Here is a 22403-nt window from a genome sequence, read left to right on the forward strand (position 1 = left end):
CAAGGTAAATTCACCTCCCACACCTGTCTCCTCACCAGTCACAGCAGTGGAAACACCCTCCTCCCCTGACCTCTCCTGAGTGCTAATGTGCTCCACTATCACAGAACTTTCCTCAGCCACCTGTGCCACATTAACACTCACACTCACACTCTCACCAACTCCAGGAACAAACCTCCCTCCCCCTTTTTCTCTTTGTTCTCCTCTATTCCCAGCTGCATCAGCATAACTTCTCTTCTTTTTATACCACATATCACAGCCTCTTGCCAAATGTTCCTCACTTCCACAGATATCACATGTCTTCTTCTCTGTACAAATACTTGCTTCATGACCAGTTTTCCCACAATTTCTGCAACATTCTCCTTTCTCAGGGCAATAATCCTGCACATGGCCATAGGCATGGCACTTTCTACAATATTGCAACTGGCCTTCATAAAAGCAGAAACCTCTCTCTCCTCCGATAGAAAACACCTGTGGTATGCTCTTCCTTCCATCTTGCATTCCTTCATCTTTTTTAAATTTTACAATAAACTTTCTCTTACAATTAAAGTACCCAAACTTGTTCTTAAGTCTTCCTATAAATTTCACTTCCTCGCAATACCGGAACAAAAAGTTTGTAACCATTTCATCAGAAACCTTAGGATTATACATGTGGACAATTACTACCTTTGTTGTATTCATAAATAACGGTTCCACTTTAATCTTCTTCATTATAGCAGGCTCACTTTTCCTCTTCATTTCTTCAAGATCCATATAGACTCTCTGGCAAATCTCAGAACCACAAAAAGTAATATCATAAATTCCTTGCCTAGGAAAATCCTGTATAGCCAATACATTCCATACCTGTAGGTAATCAAGCTTGCGAAGAATCTCCACAACGATTTGGTCAAGTCCGATCGTCCCCCGGTGCTCGCCAGGAACGTAGATCCGCACCGTGTCCTCAAGTCCACGCGCCTTCTCGCTCATTTTTGCAGGTAAAACCCACGATCGCAGCTCAGCAACAATCCAGGGCCCCCCGTAAAGAGGGCCCCGATCACCACTCCTTTCAACCCAAACCACGCACAGAAATCCACACGTGATCTTAGCCAAAAGGCCGAGAAGCGATAACCGTGAAAGGGGCGGGCCCAACAAGGTGCCCTTCATGGGCACTATCACTGCTTGCTGTCAGGGAGGCTGCCAGACAATTTTCCATGCACACTCTGGGCTGGGGGGCAGTCAACCACCAGTACACACAGCAGAACCTAAACCCATACCATTATTGCTAAGCAGCAAGACAGGGGCCCATTGCACTCCCACGGGGCCTTTTTAAATGCAATCCATAACCCGGATTTGCCAGGAACCCTTCTTACTCCTCCTACTTGCATGTGACACCGGGCTTAGGATCTGCATAGGAAACACACACACAAGCACACACCTACCTTTGTTGCCTGCAGATGCCTCCTTGGCTGTCCCCAAACGGTATCAAACCAACACCCACGGGAAGCTGTAAGCATAGAGGACATGCCTGCACCCCATTGGACTTACCTGTGTGGGTTAAACCCGGGTTATTTGACAACCTATGGCGGTGATGGTTCTGCTCAGGCAGAGCAGTGCTGATGCTCCTCATAAAGCTGTCGCTGCTTTGAAGGTTCTAGGTGACATCACAAATCCCTATGGTTACATACACAACAAAGCTGGGTTGTTGTTGTTTACACTCTGCAAGGCCTGTGGAAGTGAGTGACATCATAGCACTGTAGTTCTGAGGGTTCTAGATGGATGCAACAATCTCCTGTTGCTTCTATGAAGGCCATAATAGACGACATCACCAAACAGCTCCATAGTCACATACACAGCAAAGGAGAGATGTTGTTTACACCTAGTGATGTCAGTGGTATTGAGTGACATCACAGCACAGTGCTAAGGCTCCTGGGCCTGGACACAGCAGCGGCTGCAATATCTCAACGGAGAATACGTTTATATATATGTGTGTGTGTGCGCGTATATATATATATATATATATATATATATATATATATATATATTTCTCCGCCGAAATCACTTTTAAACCCATTTCCACCTTTTTTTCCCTTCTCTTCCTCTTACTTTTTTTTCACGTTTTTTTACGTTTTTCTCCTTTTCGCCTCTTTTCTGGGCGTATTATTCTTCTTTTTCTTCTTTTTTTTCGTCTAATGCATACCCCATCAGTGCAGCAATGCTTATTCAATACCGCCAGCAGATGGAGACACTGGGGGATAATTTTCTAAGGATTTATACTGATTTTTCCTGTCTGAATTTGTCGCACAGAAAGTTGCAGGCCAAATATGTGTGACATTTCTGCGACTTTAGCTTCTAGAGCATTTTTACAACATTATACATAGGTGCTGAATACATAAAAAGCGACTGTTCAGCGACAGACAAGTCGCATCGGCTGAAAGTAGGCCAGAATGTCAGTCCATGTTGGAGCAGGTTTAGATACAGTCTAAAGTATAGATCTCAAAGTCTGTGCACAGAATTTAGCAAGGGCCTCGCACCTTCTGATGCATCAGGTAGGTGCACAATAGCATAGCCTAACCCTCTGTACTTTGGTCTATATTGATGCGGGACATAGACAGCCAGCTGATGACCAATCCATTAGTGCAATGGATGGCTGGAAGCATTTGTCTTTGCCTTTGCAATACCACAGAAGCAATGCATGGTCAATGTACAGCAATGACACACCTGTGTGAACAGCCAGGAGACCCCCCCCCCATGTTATGTTACATAGTTACATAGTTAGTACGGTCGAAAAAAGACATATGTCCATCAAGTTCAACCAGGGAATTAAGGGGTAGGGGTGTGGCGCGATATTGGGGAAGGGATGAGATTTTATATTTCTTCATAAGCATTAATCTTATTTTGTCAATTAGGAACATTCAGCACCCACCCGCTATCAAGGCAGCTGCCTATCATGTCATGCCCTACCTGCACAGGTGTGCTGGCTACTCAAATGATCCAATTAAGGAGGCCATTTAGTCAGCAGCAGCAGAAGTCCTGTGCCTGGACGCTCCAACAGCGGCCAGACACAAGCAGAAGCAGAAGCAGCAGCAGCAGCAGCACCACCTTTTGTTTTTTGGCTGCAGCAGCAGCAAGGCCCACAGGGCTGGCTAGCTGGCTAGCCAGCAAGCAGGTAGCAATGAAAGTAGGAATCTTTCTTTTTAACCCTGTAAGGGGGTGGTGCACTGTACCCGAAGATACTGCCATATCGGGTCAATGCATAGGGCGACGGAAGCAAGCTTCGAAATCGGCCCCCGTTCTCAAAAATCCATTTAATATATGGTCCCCAGATAGGGGACGTATCAGATATTAAACTGATAAGAACAGATTTTTTTTTTTTTTTTTTTTTTTTTAAACCTTCAGGTTTGGACATTAAAACATCAAAATCCAACTCCATACTTCGTCACTTAGACTTTCTGAAGTAAAGTCCAACTCATCATTAGGTCTTTCTTTTTATTTTCAATTTCAAACAAACATAAATACCATCACCAATTACAAACTTACAAGATATCTCCATTTCAAAAACTTCCATATCCCCTCAGCATCCTTATCCCCCAAATTCTTCCTATCACACAAATAAACAACATATAACCTATCTAGAATCATCTTAATACAATCCTCCACCGACACGTTATTTCTTTTGAATACACATAAATTCCTAACATCCCAAAGTACTTCTTTAATAATGGCAAGCAACACAAAAAAAACCCTTTCCTTATCTCTCCCTACCATACTAAGTCCAAACATAACCACATCATACGACATATACCTTATACCAGTCAATTCTTTAAACAGCAAACTCACCCCTTTCCACACACCTTGCGCCATTTCACAATTCCAAAATACATGCATCACACTCTCAATCCCATCACACCCATCTCTTGGACACCTCTCATACCTTCCAATCCCTCTATTTCTTTGAAATTCTCTTACCGGTAACGCACCATGCAAACTCTGCCATACTATCTCACGTTGTCTATTTGTTACTCCAACAGTCATTATACTCTTCCACACTCTCCCCACATCTACAGCTCTCACCATATTAATTGAACATTCAACTTCCTCTTTTTTAATGTACCCAATCATACTCTTTTTACTCACAAACACTTCTGGACCCACACCAATCAACCTATAATTCTCCAAAAATTTCACCACATATACATACCAACTAGGACACACAAAAGCATAAGGCACTCTCAAATCTCTTTCCAACCAACCCAATTTACATAACACACTGCCACCCAAATATCTCACCATACATGCACAACTCTTTTCACCTCCCATCATTCTTTTCAAAGCAAAAACAATATTCACACCCAGATACACATCAACATTCGGAAAGTCCATTCCTCCATTTTTACCATCTTTCATTACAATCTCTCTCTTAACTCTTTCCATCTTTGTACCCCACAAAAACACAAATAACATTCTTTTCACCTTTCGCAAAACCATATAACTTGGCGGAAACACAACAGCAACATATAACAGTATTGGCAAAATCACACTCTTCACTATCATAACCTTACCAACCATTGACAACTCTCTCAACCTCCAAAAATTCAATTTCTTTTGCACTCTCTTCCCCACATCCTCCCAACTATTTCTACCATCCAACCGTTCATCCATCTTAACCCCCAACACTTGAATAGGCCCTTCCACCCCTTCCATACCAACATCCTCACTCTGAGTCACACCACCAAAACATTTATATTCACTCTTTCCCCAATTGACCTTAAAACCAGACGCACCACAAAACAGACTTACCAATAACTTGGATCTTCTTACAGCCGCAACAGATTCACTTACCACACATACATCATCCATATAAGCCAACACTTTAACCTCTTTACCACGACCCCCCGGAACTCTCACACCTCTCACACATTTATCCTTACGCAATAATTCTAATAATGGTTCCATAGCACAAATAAAAGCAATAGGTGACAAGGGACATCCCTGTCTCACCCCTGAACATACTTTAATCTCCTCAGTCATCCATCCATTAATCAGAATCTTACTATACACTTCCTTATACAACATTCTCACAATATTCACAAAATCACCTGGAAACCCCATTTTAACTAGCACCTTAAACAAAAACCCATGCGACAAACGGTCAAAAGCTTTTTCAAAATCAATTGACAACACACGAACCACCTGCTTTCTACACATACCATCCCACAATATATCTCTCAACAAACACAAATTCTCACTAATTCTTCTTCCTGGCACACCACACACTTGCTCCTCCCCAATCACTTGCTCTATCACGTCCCTCATTCTATTTGTAATCAGCTTTGCAAATATTTTATAATCCACATTCAACAAAGTTATCGGCCTCCAATTCCTTATATCATTCACATCCCCTTTCTTATAAATCAAAACCACTATCCCATTCTTCATACTTTCCACCAATCTTCCATTAACCCACATATACTTAAAGATACTCTCCATATCATCCTTCAGTACATCCCACAATTTCACATAAAACTCAGCCGGCAACCCATCCTCTCCAGGAGTCTTATTTTTAGCCATACTATCAACCGTCCTTTTAATCTCTTCCATTCCAATCTCTCTCATTAAACTCTCATACTCATTACAATCTACCTTCTTATCAATCACTTCCAGCACTTCCTCAGCCAAACCCCTATCACACTGTTTGACTGCATATAAGTCCTCATAAAACTCTTTCACCACATTCAGTACAGCTTTGCCTCTCACCAAACCACCATCCTTATCATACACACTCACTAAATCATCCTTTCTCCCAATCACTTTCTTAAAAAAATATCTTGAACACTTTTCATCCTTCTCCAATTTGTCCACTTTTGCTCGGTACATTAACTCTTTTCCTCTTTCATTCAACCAATCCTTTATATCTCTTTTCACAGCATCAATCTTACCATCCACTCTCCATCCCTTCTTTTTCAACTTAATGAGAAACCCCAACCTTTTATTCAGCCATTCATACTTCTTTCTTTCCCTAGCTTTCCTTTTATAACCTTCCCTCTTGAAAAAAACCTTAGTTCTTTCTTTAACCCACTCCCACCAACACAATAAATCCAAAAATTCTTTTTTCTTCTCACACCATAACTTATACTTCTTAATATACCTATCATATACCTCCTTTTCATCCAACAGTTTCACATTAAGCTTCCAGTAACCCCTCCCACTTATGCAAATCTCATCCAACACCAAACCACAACTCACACGCTCATGATCAGAATAAATCACTCTCTCTTGCTTATACCACATACATCCTATCATTTTGGACACAAAACACATATCTAATCTTGACTCACTCCTTCCACTCTCAGCATGATATGTTGCTAACACAGGATTCACACCACACACTTCAACCACATCTCTTAACTTGAAATCACTCACCATACTCTTAAGCATATTTCCAGAAACATCCGCATCCCTCCCAATCTCACAGTTGAAATCACCTACTAACAACACTGGTTCCTTCCCAGACAAAAACCCCTTAATTATTTCAAACAAACCCACCCTCTCCTCCTTATTCACAGGTGCATAAACATTAATTAACTTAAACTTAAACCCATGTAACCCAACCTCCACCAACACACACCTTCCTTCCCTTAACACCATTTGACTACAAACTTTAAACTTATTATTCCTAAACAAAACCCCAACTCCATCATTTCTATTTACATTAGAGCAAGACCACACTGCTGGTCCATATCTCCACTCCTCCTTTTTTGGAGGAAAATCCAATCCACATTCCTGTAGACAAATTATGTCATTATTAGTTCCTGCCAATTCCTCCAGAATGGCCGCTCTTCTATTCTTATTTTTAAAGACTCTAACATTTGACAAACTAACCGAAAAAGACATATCAAATCAAATAACAACCCATAGGAAGAAAAAACCTAGAAGAGAGTTAATGAACTTTACGGCTCAGTGTCGAGGGAGAAGTTTCTTCTCCAATGCATTTATCCATTTCACCCTCAGATATTGCGGCAAAACGATTACTCGTCTCCACCACCGTCTGCTCCATCTTTTCACCACTGGCACCTCTCGCCGCCTTCCGTGGGGGACGAAAAAGATCTTCCTCTCTCTCTTTAGCACTTTCCTCTTCTGAATTCGACCATTCAACTTTTTGAGTGCCAGACACCTGAGGACTAGGCACCTCTTCAATTCTCACTTCCTCCTCCATCTCCTCTTCAATCTCCTCCTGTACCTTCTCTTCCACCACCGTTGCTTTCTCAATAATAGCAATCACACTCTTTTCTGCCATGTCTGCCTTTGCCTTTTCCCTTTTTTTAATTGCCAAATCTTTTCTGGCCTCTTTCTCCTTCTCCCTTTTAGCCACCTCCGGACAATTTCTATACACATGTCCAACAAGGCCACAAAGATCACAAGTTCTGGGCTGTGGACAAGCTCCCGCTTCATGCCCTGGCATTTTACAATTTCGGCACTTCTTATTACCTGGACAAGCCTCTTTAACATGTCCAAACAGCAAACAATCACGGCAAAACAATGGCTGGCCATAATAATAGACATAACCCCGGTTTCCGGCGATTGAAAAATTGGCCGGTGGGTGTTTCACTCCACCAATGCTCCCAGGATCCAGCTTCAGTTTTACAAAGAACTTCCATGTGCCATTAAACACACCCAAACTACTAGTTTGCTTCACTCCCCCTTGGACACTTTCACAGTAGATACTTAGAAAGTTCTTAATCATATCCGGGTCTAAGAATGGATTGTACATATGTACAAACAGAGTCTTCACTCCCATCTCAAACAGAGGAAAAAACTTTACATTTTCCAAGACAGGGTTATTGGCATTTCTTTTCAAACATTCATAGAAGTTCTGGCAATCAGCTTCATAGATGAAGGACACATCATATATTCCTTGCTTCCTATTCTCTTGCACACAGAACAAACTATCCATGCCAAAACCACCCAATTTCTCCACAAGTTCATGTCCAATGTACTCAATCCGATTCTTACCCCGGTCAGAAGTTTCCACCACAAAACGTACAGTCTTCTCAATCGCAGGGAGGTATTCCTTTCCAGCCATTGTTCTTCTCTTGTCTGTCGATTCCACAGTAAGATCACCACTCCGGATTCCTGCTCAGCAGAACACCCGCACCCCTGACCCAGACCAAGTTTACACTTGATCGGAGCCAAAAGGCCGAGAAGCGATAACCGTGAAAGGGGCGGGCCCAACAAGGTGCCCTTCATGGGCACTATCACTGCTTGCTGTCAGGGAGGCTGCCAGACAATTTTCCATGCACACTCTGGGCTGGGGGGCAGTCAACCACCAGTACACACAGCAGAACCTAAACCCATACCATTATTGCTAAGCAGCAAGACAGGGGCCCATTGCACTCCCACGGGGCCTTTTTAAATGCAATCCATAACCCGGATTTGCCAGGAACCCTTCTTACTCCTCCTACTTGCATGTGACACTGGGCTTAGGATCTGCATAGGAAACACACACACAAGCACACACCTACCTTTGTTGCCTGCAGATGCCTCCTTGGCTGTCCCCAAACGGTATCAAACCAACACCCACGGGAAGCTGTAAGCATAGAGGACATGCCTGCACCCCATTGGACTTACCTGTGTGGGTTAAACCCGGGTTATTTGACAACCTATGGCGGTGATGGTTCTGCTCAGGCAGAGCAGTGCTGATGCTCCTCATAAAGCTGTCGCTGCTGTGAAGGTTCTAGGTGACATCACAAATCCCTATGGTTACATACACAACAAAGCTGGGTTGTTGTTGTTTACACTCTGCAAGGCCTGTGGAAGTGAGTGACATCATAGCACTGTAGTTCTGAGGGTTCTAGATGGATGCAACAATCTCCTGTTGCTTCTATGAAGGCCATAATAGACGACATCACCAAACAGCTCCATAGTCACATACACAGCAAAGGAGAGATGTTGTTTACACCTAGTGATGTCAGTGGTATTGAGTGACATCACAGCACAGTGCTAAGGCTCCTGGGCCTGGACACAGCAGCGGCTGCAATATCTCAACGGAGAATACGTTTATATATATGTGTGTGTGTGCGCGTATGTATATATATATATATATATATATATATATATATATATATATATATATATATTTCTCCGCCGAAATCACTTTTAAACCCATTTCCACCTTTTTTTCCCTTCTCTTCCTCTTACTTTTTTTTCACGTTTTTTTTACGTTTTTCTCCTTTTCGCCTCTTTTCTGGGCGTATTATTCTTCTTTTTCTTCTTTTTTTTCGTCTAATGCATACCCCATCAGTGCAGCAATGCTTATTCAATACCGCCAGCAGATGGAGACACTGGGGGATAATTTTCTAAGGATTTATACTGATTTTTCCTGTCTGAATTTGTCGCACAGAAAGTTGCAGGCCAAATATGTGTGACATTTCTGCGACTTTAGCTTCTAGAGCATTTTTACAACATTATACATAGGTGCTGAATACATAAAAAGCGACTGTTCAGCGACAGACAAGTCGCATCGGCTGAAAGTAGGCCAGAATGTCAGTCCATGTTGGAGCAGGTTTAGATACAGTCTAAAGTATAGATCTCAAAGTCTGTGCACAGAATTTAGCAAGGGCCTCGCACCTTCTGATGCATCAGGTAGGTGCACAATAGCATAGCCTAACCCTCTGTACTTTGGTCTATATTGATGCGGGACATAGACAGCCAGCTGATGACCAATCCATTAGTGCAATGGATGGCTGGAAGCATTTGTCTTTGCCTTTGCAATACCACAGAAGCAATGCATGGTCAATGTACAGCAATGACACACCTGTGTGAACAGCCAGGAGACCCCCCCCCCCCCCATGTTATGTTACATAGTTACATAGTTAGTACGGTCGAAAAAAGACATATGTCCATCAAGTTCAACCAGGGAATTAAGGGGTAGGGGTGTGGCGCGATATTGGGGAAGGGATGAGATTTTATATTTCTTCATAAGCATTAATCTTATTTTGTCAATTAGGAACATTCAGCACCCACCCGCTATCAAGGCAGCTGCCTATCATGTCATGCCCTACCTGCACAGGTGTGCTGGCTACTCAAATGATCCAATTAAGGAGGCCATTTAGTCAGCAGCAGCAGAAGTCCTGTGCCTGGACGCTCCAACAGCGGCCAGACACAAGCAGAAGCAGAAGCAGCAGAAGCAGCAGCAGCACCACCTTTTGTTTTTTGGCTGCAGCAGCAGCAAGGCCCACAGGGCTGGCTAGCTGGCTAGCCAGCAAGCAGGTAGCAATGAAAGTAGGAATCTTTCTTTTTAACCCTGTAAGGGGGTGGTGCACTGTACCCGAAGATACTGCCATATCGGGTCAATGCATAGGGCGACGGAAGCAAGCTTCGAAATCGGCCCCCGTTCTCAAAAATCCATTTAATATATGGTCCCCAGATAGGGGACGTATCAGATATTAAACTGATAAGAACAGATTTTTTTTTTTTTTTTTTTATAAACCTTCAGGTTTAGACTAAACACCACTTAGATAACGCGTCATTTTTGACTCATGGTAAAGTCTAACTCATCATTAGGTCATTCTTTATTTGTTCAAAGCAAATTCAAAACAAATTCAAATACCATCACCATTACACCCTTACAACATGTCTCCACTTCAAAAATTTCCATATCCCCTCTGCATCTATTTCACCTAATTTCTTTTTATCACGTAAATAAACGGTGTACAACCTATCCAGAATCATTCTTAAACTTCCTTCCACAGTCACATCTTTTCTCTTAAACACATATAAATTTCTAACATCCCACAAGACTTCCTTCACAATCGCCAACAACACAAACAACACCCTTTCATTCTTTCTTCCAATCATACTAAGACCAAACATCACAACCTCATATGAGAACCTATTTATCCCAGTCAACTCCTTACACAACGGACCTATCCCTCTCCATACATTCTGAGCCATGTCACAATTCCAAATCACATGCATCACACTTTCAACACCACTACAATCTTCCCTCGGACATATTTCACTCCTTCCAATTCCTCTATTCCTTTGGAACTCTCTTACTGGTAAGGCTCCATGCAAACACTGCCATCCTATCTCTCTCTGTCTATTTGATATTCCATCTGTCATTAAACTCTTCCACACCTTAGACACATCCTGGCCTCTTACCATATTAATCGGACACTCCACCTCACTTGCGGCGACATACCCAAACACATTCTTCTTACTTTCAAACAACTCCTTTCTCACACCAATCAACCTATAACTCTCCAAAAACTTTTCCACATACAAATACCAACTCGGGCACACAAACGCATAAGGCACTCTCAAATCTCTCTCCAGCCAACCTAATTTGCATAACACACGCCCACCTAAATATCTCAACATACATGCAAAATTCTTTTCTCCTCTCATCATCCTTCTAACCGCAAACACCACATTCACCCCCAAATACACATCTAGATTTGGAAATCCCATTCCACCCTTACTACCATCCTTCATCACAACTTCTCTCCTCACTCTTTCCACTTTTGTACCCCAAAAAAACACAAACAAAATTCTTTTTAACTTCCTTAAAACCATGTAACTTGGCGGAAACACTATTGCCACATACAATAAAATAGGCAATATTACACTTTTCACAACCAGCACTTTCCCAACCATAGACAAATCTCTCAACCTCCAAAGACTCAATTTTTTGGACACTCTCTTCTCTACATCATCCCAACTTTCTCTCCCATCCAATCTTTCATCCATTTTAACACCTAAAACCTGAATACCACCTTCAATATTCTTCATACCCACATCCTCACTTCCTTGCATACTACCAAAACATTTATACTCACTTTTGTCCCAATTCACCTTAAACCCAGATGCTCCACAAAACAATCCAACTAGTAACTTTGCCCTTCTCATAACAGCCACAGACTCTCCCAAAATACACACATCATCCATGTAGGCCAAAACTTTGACTTCTCTCCCACCACTCCCTGGAATTTTTAACCCTCTAACACACTTATCCCGCCGCAACATCTCTAATAATGGCTCCATAGCACATATAAAAGCCATAGGGGACAACGGACAACCCTGCCTTACACCAGAACATACTTTCACCTTCTCAGACATCCAACCATTTATCAAAACCTTACTATATACTCCATCATACAGCATCCTTACAACATTTACAAAATCCCCCGGGAATCCCATTCTCACTAATACTCTAAACAAAAACCTATGTGACAGACGATCAAACGCCTTTTCAAAATCTATCGACATCACTCTAACCTCCTGTTTCCTACTCATACTATCCCATAACAAATCTCTCAACAAACACAAATTTTCATTTATTCTTCTCCCAGGCACTCCACACACTTGTTCTTCTCCAATCACCTGCTCAACCACATCTCTCATCCTATTTGTAATTATTTTAGCAAACACCTTATAATCTACATTCAACAAAGTTATCGGCCTCCAATTCCTCACATCATTCACATCACCTTTCTTATAAATCAACACAACCACTCCACTCTTCATACTTTCCACCATTCTCTCCTTCCTCCACATATACCTATACACTTCCACCAAATCATCCTTCACAACATCCCAAATCCAAGCATAAAATTCAACAGGCAACCCATCCTCTCCAGGCGTTTTATTTCTTGACATACTATCCACAGTCCTCTTCACTTCCTCCTCTCCAATCTCTCTCATCAGAGTCCCATATTCACTACCATCCACTCTCTTATCAAGCACTCTCAACACTTCATCCTGCAAGTCCTCTTCACAATCTTTTACCGCATACAACTCTTCATAAAAAATTTTAACCACTCCCAACACAGCTTTACCTTTAACCAGACAGCCATCATCATCATACACTCTTACCATATCCTCTCTCTTCCCAATAACTTTTTTAAAGAAATATCTCGAACATTTTTCATCTTTCTCTAACTTATCAAGTTTTGCTTGATACATCAACTCTTTACCTTTCTCATTCAACCAATTTTTTAGATCACTCTTCACAACCTCAATCTGCTCACCCACACTCCAGCCATACTTCTTTAACTTATTGAGAAACACCAATCTTTTATTCAACCATTCATACTTCTTCTTCCTCCCAGCATTCCGCTTATATCCCTCTCTTTTAAAGAAAACTTTTGTTTGACCCTTAACCCATTCCCACCAACACAATATATCAGGAAAATCATTCTTTTTCTTACACCAACCCCTATACTTATTAACATATCTATCATACACTCCTTCCACTTCCAACAATTTAACATTTAATTTCCATACACCCCTCCCACTCACACAATCTGCATCCAATACTAACTCACAACACACATACTCATGATCTGAATATCCTACTTTTTCTTGCATATAATTCTTACATAACACACCCTTAGACACAAAACACATATCAAGTCTGGAACTATGACTTCCACTATCAGAATAATGTGTATCTAACAAAGGACACACTCCACACGCTTCAGCCACATCCTTTAACTTAAAGTCACACACCATACTTTTAAGAATATTCCCAGATACATCCACATTCCCCTCAATTTCACAATTGAAATCCCCCACCCACACCAAAGGTATTTTACCCGGCAGAAACCTCTTAATTACCTCCAACAACCCCACCCGCTCCTCCCTCCTTACCGGCGCATACACATTTATCAACCTAAATTTAACCCCCTGCACCTTAACCTCCACCATGATACACCTCCCCTCCTCTATTACCACATAACTACAAACTTCAAACTTAAAGCTCTTAAAAAGCACCCCTACCCCATCATTCCTATTATGCCCAGACACCGACCAAACAGCAGGACCATAAGCCCATTCTCCCTTCCCCGGAATATCATTTAGCCCACATTCCTGCAAACAAATAATGTCCGCTTTTTTCCCTGCCAAGTCCTCCAAAATTACTGTCCTTCTGACTTTACTTCTAAAGACTCTAACGTTTATAGAACCGACTAAAAAAGACATACCACCATCTTAACAACCCTAAGGAAGAATTTGACAGAAAAGAAGAAAGTTATTTAGGTAGCTTTCCTCAGCGGTGTGGGAGAAGCTTCTCCCGCAGAGCACGCATCCATGTCGCTCTCAGATAGCGGTTGATACCGATTGTCCGTAGCCACCAGCGTCGACTCCATCTGTCCACCAGAAAGCTTCCTGGCCGTCTTCTTGGGGGGACGAAAAAGATCAAAGTCATCCTCTCTCTCTCTATGTCTCTCCTCACGGTCTTCACCCTCAGAAGAAGACCACTCTTCAATTTGCGGCGACTCCTCAGCCGGGGGACTGGGAGCATCCTCAATCTCCCCTTCTTCCACTTGCACCGCCATTTGCTCCTCCTCCACCACCACTTGCTCCTCCACCACCTTCACTTGCTCCTCTACCACCACAGGACTCTGTACCTCTCCAATAATAACGCTCTCTCTTGCAGGAACCACTGCAGCCGCAGCTGCAGCTGCCCTCCTCCTCTCCACCATTTCCTCTTCCATTCTCCTCTCCTCCTCCCTCCTCTTCAACACTGGACAGTTCTTGTACACATGGCCAGCTTCCCCACATAGGTCACAGGTCCTCGGGTGTGGACATGCACCCGCCTCATGCCCCGGTTGCTTACAGTTCCTGCATTTCTTACTGCCAGGGCAGGCCTCCTTCACATGTCCAAACAATAGACAATTTCTACAGAAAGATGGCTGTCCGTAGTAATAGAGATAACCTCTGAAACCAGCAATGGTAAAGTTCGCCGGAGGGTGCTTAACGCCTCCAATGCAATCTCCATCAAGCCGCAACTTCACAAAGAACTTATACGTGCCATTAAATACACCAATGCTGCTTGTCTGCTTAGTACCACCAGCAATAGACTCACAATAGATGCTCAAGAAGTTCTTAATCATAGAGACATCAACAAACGGATTGTACATGTGGATAAACAAAGTCTTTGTCCCCATTTCAAAAAGGGGATAAAAGGACACATCCCGCAAAACCTCACTTCCACTGTTCCGTTTTAAGCACTCATAAAAGTTCTGGCAGTCAGCATCATATAAGAAGGACACGTCATAAATACCTTGGCGCTTGTTCTCCTGGACACAAAAGAGGTCGCTCAAGGAAAATCCTGCCAGTCGCTCCACAATGGTATGGCCGATGTATTCAATGCTGTTTCTTAGACGATCCGTGGTTAGCACCTTGATGCGTACGGTCTTCTCCACTGCAGACATGTTGGATCCAGCCATCTTTCCAAATCTGTCGGTAACGAGTACCACAGTCTTGATCACCTACGCAGCTAGTCGCGGCGCAGTTCACTCGCACCCTCAGCGCCGACCGAGGCAATAAACCCCGATCTTAGCCAAAAGGCCGAGAAGCGATAACCGTGAAAGGGGCGGGCCCAACAAGGTGCCCTTCATGGGCACTATCACTGCTTGCTGTCAGGGAGGCTGCCAGACAATTTTCCATGCACACTCTGGGCTGGGGGGCAGTCAACCACCAGTACACACAGCAGAACCTAAACCCATACCATTATTGCTAAGCAGCAAGACAGGGGCCCATTGCACTCCCACGGGGCCTTTTTAAATGCAATCCATAACCCGGATTTGCCAGGAACCCTTCTTACTCCTCCTACTTGCATGTGACACTGGGCTTAGGATCTGCATAGGAAACACACACACAAGCACACACCTACCTTTGTTGCCTGCAGATGCCTCCTTGGCTGTCCCCAAACGGTATCAAACCAACACCCACGGGAAGCTGTAAGCATAGAGGACATGCCTGCACCCCATTGGACTTACCTGTGTGGGTTAAACCCGGGTTATTTGACAACCTATGGCGGTGATGGTTCTGCTCAGGCAGAGCAGTGCTGATGCTCCTCATAAAGCTGTCGCTGCTGTGAAGGTTCTAGGTGACATCACAAATCCCTATGGTTACATACACAACAAAGCTGGGTTGTTGTTGTTTACACTCTGCAAGGCCTGTGGAAGTGAGTGACATCATAGCACTGTAGTTCTGAGGGTTCTAGATGGATGCAACAATCTCCTGTTGCTTCTATGAAGGCCATAATAGACGACATCACCAAACAGCTCCATAGTCACATACACAGCAAAGGAGAGATGTTGTTTACACCTAGTGATGTCAGTGGTATTGAGTGACATCACAGCACAGTGCTAAGGCTCCTGGGCCTGGACACAGCAGCGGCTGCAATATCTCAACAGAGAATACGTTTATATATATGTGTGTGTGTGCGCGTATATATATATATATATATATATATATATATATATATATATATATATATATATATATATTTCTCCGCCGAAGTCACTTTTAAACCCATTTCCACCTTTTTTTCCCTTCTCTTCCTCTTACTTTTTTTTCACGTTTTTTTACGTTTTTCTCCTTTTCGCCTCTTTTCTGGGCGTATTATTCTTCTTTTTCTTCTTTTTTTTCGTCTAATGCATACCCCATCAGTGCAGCAATGCTTATTCAATACCGCCAGCAGATGGAGACACTGGGGGATAATTTTCTAAGGATTTATACTGATTTTTCCTGTCTGAATTTGTCGCACAGAAAGTTGCAGGCCAAATATGTGTGACATTTCTGCGACTTTAGCTTCTAGAGCATTTTTACAACATTATACATAGGTGCTGAATACATAAAAAGCGACTGTTCAGCGACAGACAAGTCGCATCGGCTGAAAGTAGGCCAGAATGTCAGTCCATGTTGGAGCAGGTTTAGATACAGTCTAAAGTATAGATCTCAAAGTCTGTGCACAGAATTTAGCAAGGGCCTCGCACCTTCTGATGCATCAGGTAGGTGCACAATAGCATAGCCTAACCCTCTGTACTTTGGTCTATATTGATGCGGGACATAGACAGCCAGCTGATGACCAATCCATTAGTGCAATGGATGGCTGGAAGCATTTGTCTTTGCCTTTGCAATACCACAGAAGCAATGCATGGTCAATGTACAGCAATGACACACCTGTGTGAACAGCCAGGAGACCCCCCCCCCCCCCCCCCATGTTATGTTACATAGTTACATAGTTAGTACGGTCGAAAAAAGACATATGTCCATCAAGTTCAACCAGGGAATTAAGGGGTAGGGGTGTGGCGCGATATTGGGGAAGGGATGAGATTTTATATTTCTTCATAAGCATTAATCTTATTTTGTCAATTAGGAACATTCAGCACCCACCCGCTATCAAGGCAGCTGCCTATCATGTCATGCCCTACCTGCACAGGTGTGCTGGCTACTCAAATGATCCAATTAAGGAGGCCATTTAGTCAGCAGCAGCAGAAGTCCTGTGCCTGGACGCTCCAACAGCGGCCAGACACAAGCAGAAGCAGAAGCAGCAGAAGCAGCAGCAGCACCACCTTTTGTTTTTTGGCTGCAGCAGCAGCAAGGCCCACAGGGCTGGCTAGCTGGCTAGCCAGCAAGCAGGTAGCAATGAAAGTAGGAATCTTTCTTTTTAACCCTGTAAGGGGGTGGTGCACTGTACCCGAAGATACTGCCATATCGGGTCAATGCATAGGGCGACGGAAGCAAGCTTCGAAATCGGCCCCCGTTCTCAAAAATCCATTTAATATATGGTCCCCAGATAGGGGACGTATCAGATATTAAACTGATAAGAACAGATTTTTTTTTTTATCTAAAGCCGAGGAACGTGCTTTCGATTCACCCAAAGTGCAAGAAAAAGTGCAAACGTGTTACACTAAAAAAAACGTGCACAAAGGATGCGGTCTATCGCAAGCCCTTCTCCGATAGGAGAGAGGCCCCCCAACAAACCTTACCCTTCGCCTCCGGACCAAAAGGTACCTGCGAGGTTCCAGGTTCGATGTCCCTTTTCGCCAAAGCTACTAGGGGACCACAAATGCTCCCGGCATCCCCCTTGGCGTTGGCCAAGGTATCTGCCCGCAGAGCCGATTACGGTAGGTACCCTGCCAAAGCAGGGGTACCCGGGGTGTTTGCAGGGAGGTGCGGAACCTAATGGCCACACACACCTCCCCTAGACCGCCAGGAGGGACACCCAGAAGGGCTACCGCATCCTGACAAATCCTGTGAACACACAACACGCAAAAAGTGACACAGTGAGACAAAAAAATAAATAAATAAGTGAATGTGTGCAGATATACTGCCCAGACATCCGGCCGGATCTATAAAAATTTCTCTGATCCTAGCCAGAAGGCCGGGAATCAAGAGGTGAGTGCCACAAGGTGAAGAGATTATGGTGCCCGTGCTTCAACTCAGTGAGCCTATTCTCCCAGTGAGTTTCGGCACCTCGGGGTCACCACTCCCCGAGGCACAAAAGTACCTCGGCTCTAGACCCTCTCAGCCTCATGGCGAGACCCGGAGGGAACAGGTCACATCGGGGCAGCCGTCGAGCTGATTCCTCAGAACCAGCCCCGGAAAGCCCTGGTACACCTGCATCCTCCATGCAGCACCCATCCCCACCAGCATGAAAACTGATAAGAACAGATACTACACTTGATCTTAGCCAAAAGGCCGAGAAGCGATAACCGTGAAAGGGGCGGGCCCAACAAGGTGCCCTTCATGGGCACTATCACTGCTTGCTGTCAGGGAGGCTGCCAGACAATTTTCCATGCACACTCTGGGCTGGGGGGCAGTCAACCACCAGTACACACAGCAGAACCTAAACCCATACCATTATTGCTAAGCAGCAAGACAGGGGCCCATTGCACTCCCACGGGGCCTTTTTAAATGCAATCCATAACCCGGATTTGCCAGGAACCCTTCTTACTCCTCCTACTTGCATGTGACACTGGGCTTAGGATCTGCATAGGAAACACACACACAAGCACACACCTACCTTTGTTGCCTGCAGATGCCTCCTTGGCTGTCCCCAAAGTGTCCGTGGGGGTATGCTAATTAGGGGTGTTTTCTTAGGTAGTTAGGGGTGGCTGTAGTCAGCCAATTAGCTAGTACACCCCCTAGTTAGGGAATACTAGGGCACACTAGGCTTAGGTTCCAGAGCGGGACCGCCCTTTTTAGGGCGGCCACCCCGCCTAGGCATAGGGCTTAGTTTAGGGATGCCTAGGCATTATATAGGCTCACTAGGCCCCCGCTAACCCCTCTCCACCATCCATCTAGGGCTTCCCCTACAATACCCCTCGGACACTTTTTGGTACCCCAATCTTTGGGATATCGTCCCTCATTACCTCCCCTCATCCACCAGAGCTGCTTTTGGTCAATATTTTTATCCGATATCCTTCTCTGTTTAATTCTGGGTCTCTGATCTCTAGCTTGTTTACTCTCAATTAATGATTATTATGAATATTCAAATTTCTTAATTTTACTCTATCTGTACTACCTAGATGTGCCAATCCATGTACTGTTCCCCTGTTATACATTACTCAATGTCTAATATCGGACTCAGTATAAATGTCTGGCTAGGCTCTCGCCTACCCTAATTCACATATCCAAAGTGTATTTTTGGGCTGCCATTTAAAGCTAATTTTCCTACCTGTCCTATTTTGGGACAGTGTAACTGACTTACCTTCGGGTCGGCTAGGGTTAACTATGCCCGTGCTACCGCCCCGCGAGATCAGCGGGACGGATGACGCGCTCTCCATTGTTTTGGCGCTGGCATGGAGACGGCGTCGTTAGCCGGGCCACGCCCACCTTAGACCGGAAGCGGATAAGTCGTCAGACGCCGCTCTTCTCTGACATGTGTGTGAGTAGCCAGCACGGAAGCTAGGCTCCCCGCCACTGCGGGTTATACACACATCGTCAGGTTTTATCCCAGATAGACGCCATAACCGTGAGTAACTATCTCTTCTGCTTTACAGGTACCTTACTATTTTTTGGTAATGATATGCTTACTGAGGACCATTGTTCTTATGTGCTTCCTTGCAGGTTGCGTCCGGGTCCTGTCATTTATATGCTGTAAATGAGTATTGTGCATCACATCCAGCACGCTCTTTGTTGGGGTCGCTATTGTATCGAGCTACCCCGATATTAATTCTCATATACAATAACTGTATTGTTCTACGCCAGTTAGCCCCTGATGAGGTCACATGTAACCATGTGCTGAAACGCGTTGGGCATAGCTAGCAACTATATCTATATTATCTATCAGCAGCATACAATTTACATTGGGCTACTGCATTTGTGGGACAATCCCTTTACATGCAATTTTAACAGCCTTGTTAGTGTCTATCCTTAGGTCACAGGGCTGACACCTGCCTTGTCACCTATTCGTACATCACTTTGTTTAAATCAGTGTGTTTTAGACGACTTATTAAAAGCTATGTTTTATTAGCACCTATACAGTTTTCTCTCCCCCCCTCTTATCTACCTGTCCCCAAACGGTATCAAACCAACACCCACGGGAAGCTGTAAGCATAGAGGACATGCCTGCACCCCATTGGACTTACCTGTGTGGGTTAAACCCGGGTTATTTGACAACCTATGGCGGTGATGGTTCTGCTCAGGCAGAGCAGTGCTGATGCTCCTCATAAAGCTGTCGCTGCTGTGAAGGTTCTAGGTGACATCACAAATCCCTATGGTTACATACACAACAAAGCTGGGTTGTTGTTGTTTACACTCTGCAAGGCCTGTGGAAGTGAGTGACATCATAGCACTGTAGTTCTGAGGGTTCTAGATGGATGCAACAATCTCCTGTTGCTTCTATGAAGGCCATAATAGACGACATCACCAAACAGCTCCATAGTCACATACACAGCAAAGGAGAGATGTTGTTTACACCTAGTGATGTCAGTGGTATTGAGTGACATCACAGCACAGTGCTAAGGCTCCTGGGCCTGGACACAGCAGCGGCTGCAATATCTCAACGGAGAATACGTTTATATATATGTGTGTGTGCGCGTATATATATATATATATATATATATATATATATATATATATATATATATTTCTCCGCCGAAATCACTTTTAAACCCATTTCCACCTTTTTTTCCCTTCTCTTCCTCTTACTTTTTTTTCACGTTTTTTTACGTTTTTCTCCTTTTCGCCTCTTTTCTGGGCGTATTATTCTTCTTTTTCTTCTTTTTTTTCATCTAATGCATACCCCATCAGTGCAGCAATGCTTATTCAATACCGCCAGCAGATGGAGACACTGGGGGATAATTTTCTAAGGATTTATACTGATTTTTCCTGTCTGAATTTGTCGCACAGAAAGTTGCAGGCCAAATATGTGTGACATTTCTGCGACTTTAGCTTCTAGAGCATTTTTACAACATTATACATAGGTGCTGAATACATAAAAAGCGACTGTTCAGCGACAGACAAGTCGCATCGGCTGAAAGTAGGCCAGAATGTCAGTCCATGTTGGAGCAGGTTTAGATACAGTCTAAAGTATAGATCTCAAAGTCTGTGCACAGAATTTAGCAAGGGCCTCGCACCTTCTGATGCATCAGGTAGGTGCACAATAGCATAGCCTAACCCTCTGTACTTTGGTCTATATTGATGCGGGACATAGACAGCCAGCTGATGACCAATCCATTAGTGCAATGGATGGCTGGAAGCATTTGTCTTTGCCTTTGCAATACCACAGAAGCAATGCATGGTCAATGTACAGCAATGACACACCTGTGTGAACAGCCAGGAGACCCCCCGCCCCCCCATGTTATGTTACATAGTTACATAGTTAGTACGGTCGAAAAAAGACATATGTCCATCAAGTTCAACCAGGGAATTAAGGGGTAGGGGTGTGGCGCGATATTGGGGAAGGGATGAGATTTTATATTTCTTCATAAGCATTAATCTTATTTTGTCAATTAGGAACATTCAGCACCCACCCGCTATCAAGGCAGCTGCCTATCATGTCATGCCCTACCTGCACAGGTGTGCTGGCTACTCAAATGATCCAATTAAGGAGGCCATTTAGTCAGCAGCAGCAGAAGTCCTGTGCCTGGACGCTCCAACAGCGGCCAGACACAAGCAGAAGCAGAAGCAGCACCACCTTTTGTTTTTTGGCTGCAGCAGCAGCAAGGCCCACAGGGCTGGCTAGCTGGCTAGCCAGCAAGCAGGTAGCAATGAAAGTAGGAATCTTTCTTTTTAACCCTGTAAGGGGGTGGTGCACTGTACCCGAAGATACTGCCATATCGGGTCAATGCATAGGGCGACGGAAGCAAGCTTCGAAATCGGCCCCCGTTCTCAAAAATCCATTTAATATATGGTCCCCAGATAGGGGACGTATCAGATATTAAACTGATAAGAACAGATACTACACTTGATCTTAGCCAAAAGGCCGAGAAGCGATAACCGTGAAAGGGGCGGGCCCAACAAGGTGCCCTTCATGGGCACTATCACTGCTTGCTGTCAGGGAGGCTGCCAGACAATTTTCCATGCACACTCTGGGCTGGGGGGCAGTCAACCACCAGTACACACAGCAGAACCTAAACCCATACCATTATTGCTAAGCAGCAAGACAGGGGCCCATTGCACTCCCACGG

At 44.0% G+C, this 22403-nt stretch overlaps 3 non-coding genes and 2 pseudogenes across 3 annotated transcripts; all 5 read right to left on the minus strand.

The window, feature by feature from the left end:
* Positions 1–3184: 3184 nt before the first annotated feature.
* On the minus strand, positions 3185–3369 carry LOC130304200 (U2 spliceosomal RNA). The gene has a single exon (XR_008853997.1). It is a non-coding gene; the product is annotated as a U2 spliceosomal RNA (small nuclear RNA).
* Positions 3370–10284: 6915 nt separating this feature from the next.
* Positions 10285–10465, minus strand: LOC130304199 (U2 spliceosomal RNA; annotated as a pseudogene).
* Positions 10466–17448: 6983 nt separating this feature from the next.
* LOC130304192 (U2 spliceosomal RNA) lies at positions 17449–17632 on the minus strand. Its single transcript, XR_008853991.1, has one exon. It is a non-coding gene; the product is annotated as a U2 spliceosomal RNA (small nuclear RNA).
* A 688-nt stretch (positions 17633–18320) lies between these two features.
* Positions 18321–18480, minus strand: LOC130304203 (U2 spliceosomal RNA; annotated as a pseudogene).
* Positions 18481–22019: 3539 nt separating this feature from the next.
* LOC130304179 (U2 spliceosomal RNA) lies at positions 22020–22210 on the minus strand. The gene has a single exon (XR_008853978.1). It is a non-coding gene; the product is annotated as a U2 spliceosomal RNA (small nuclear RNA).
* Between the last annotated feature and the right edge of the window lie 193 nt (positions 22211–22403).

This window comes from Hyla sarda, unplaced genomic scaffold (assembly GCF_029499605.1).
Source record: "Hyla sarda isolate aHylSar1 unplaced genomic scaffold, aHylSar1.hap1 scaffold_1266, whole genome shotgun sequence".
In the NCBI taxonomy this organism is placed as follows: domain Eukaryota; kingdom Metazoa; phylum Chordata; class Amphibia; order Anura; family Hylidae; genus Hyla; species Hyla sarda.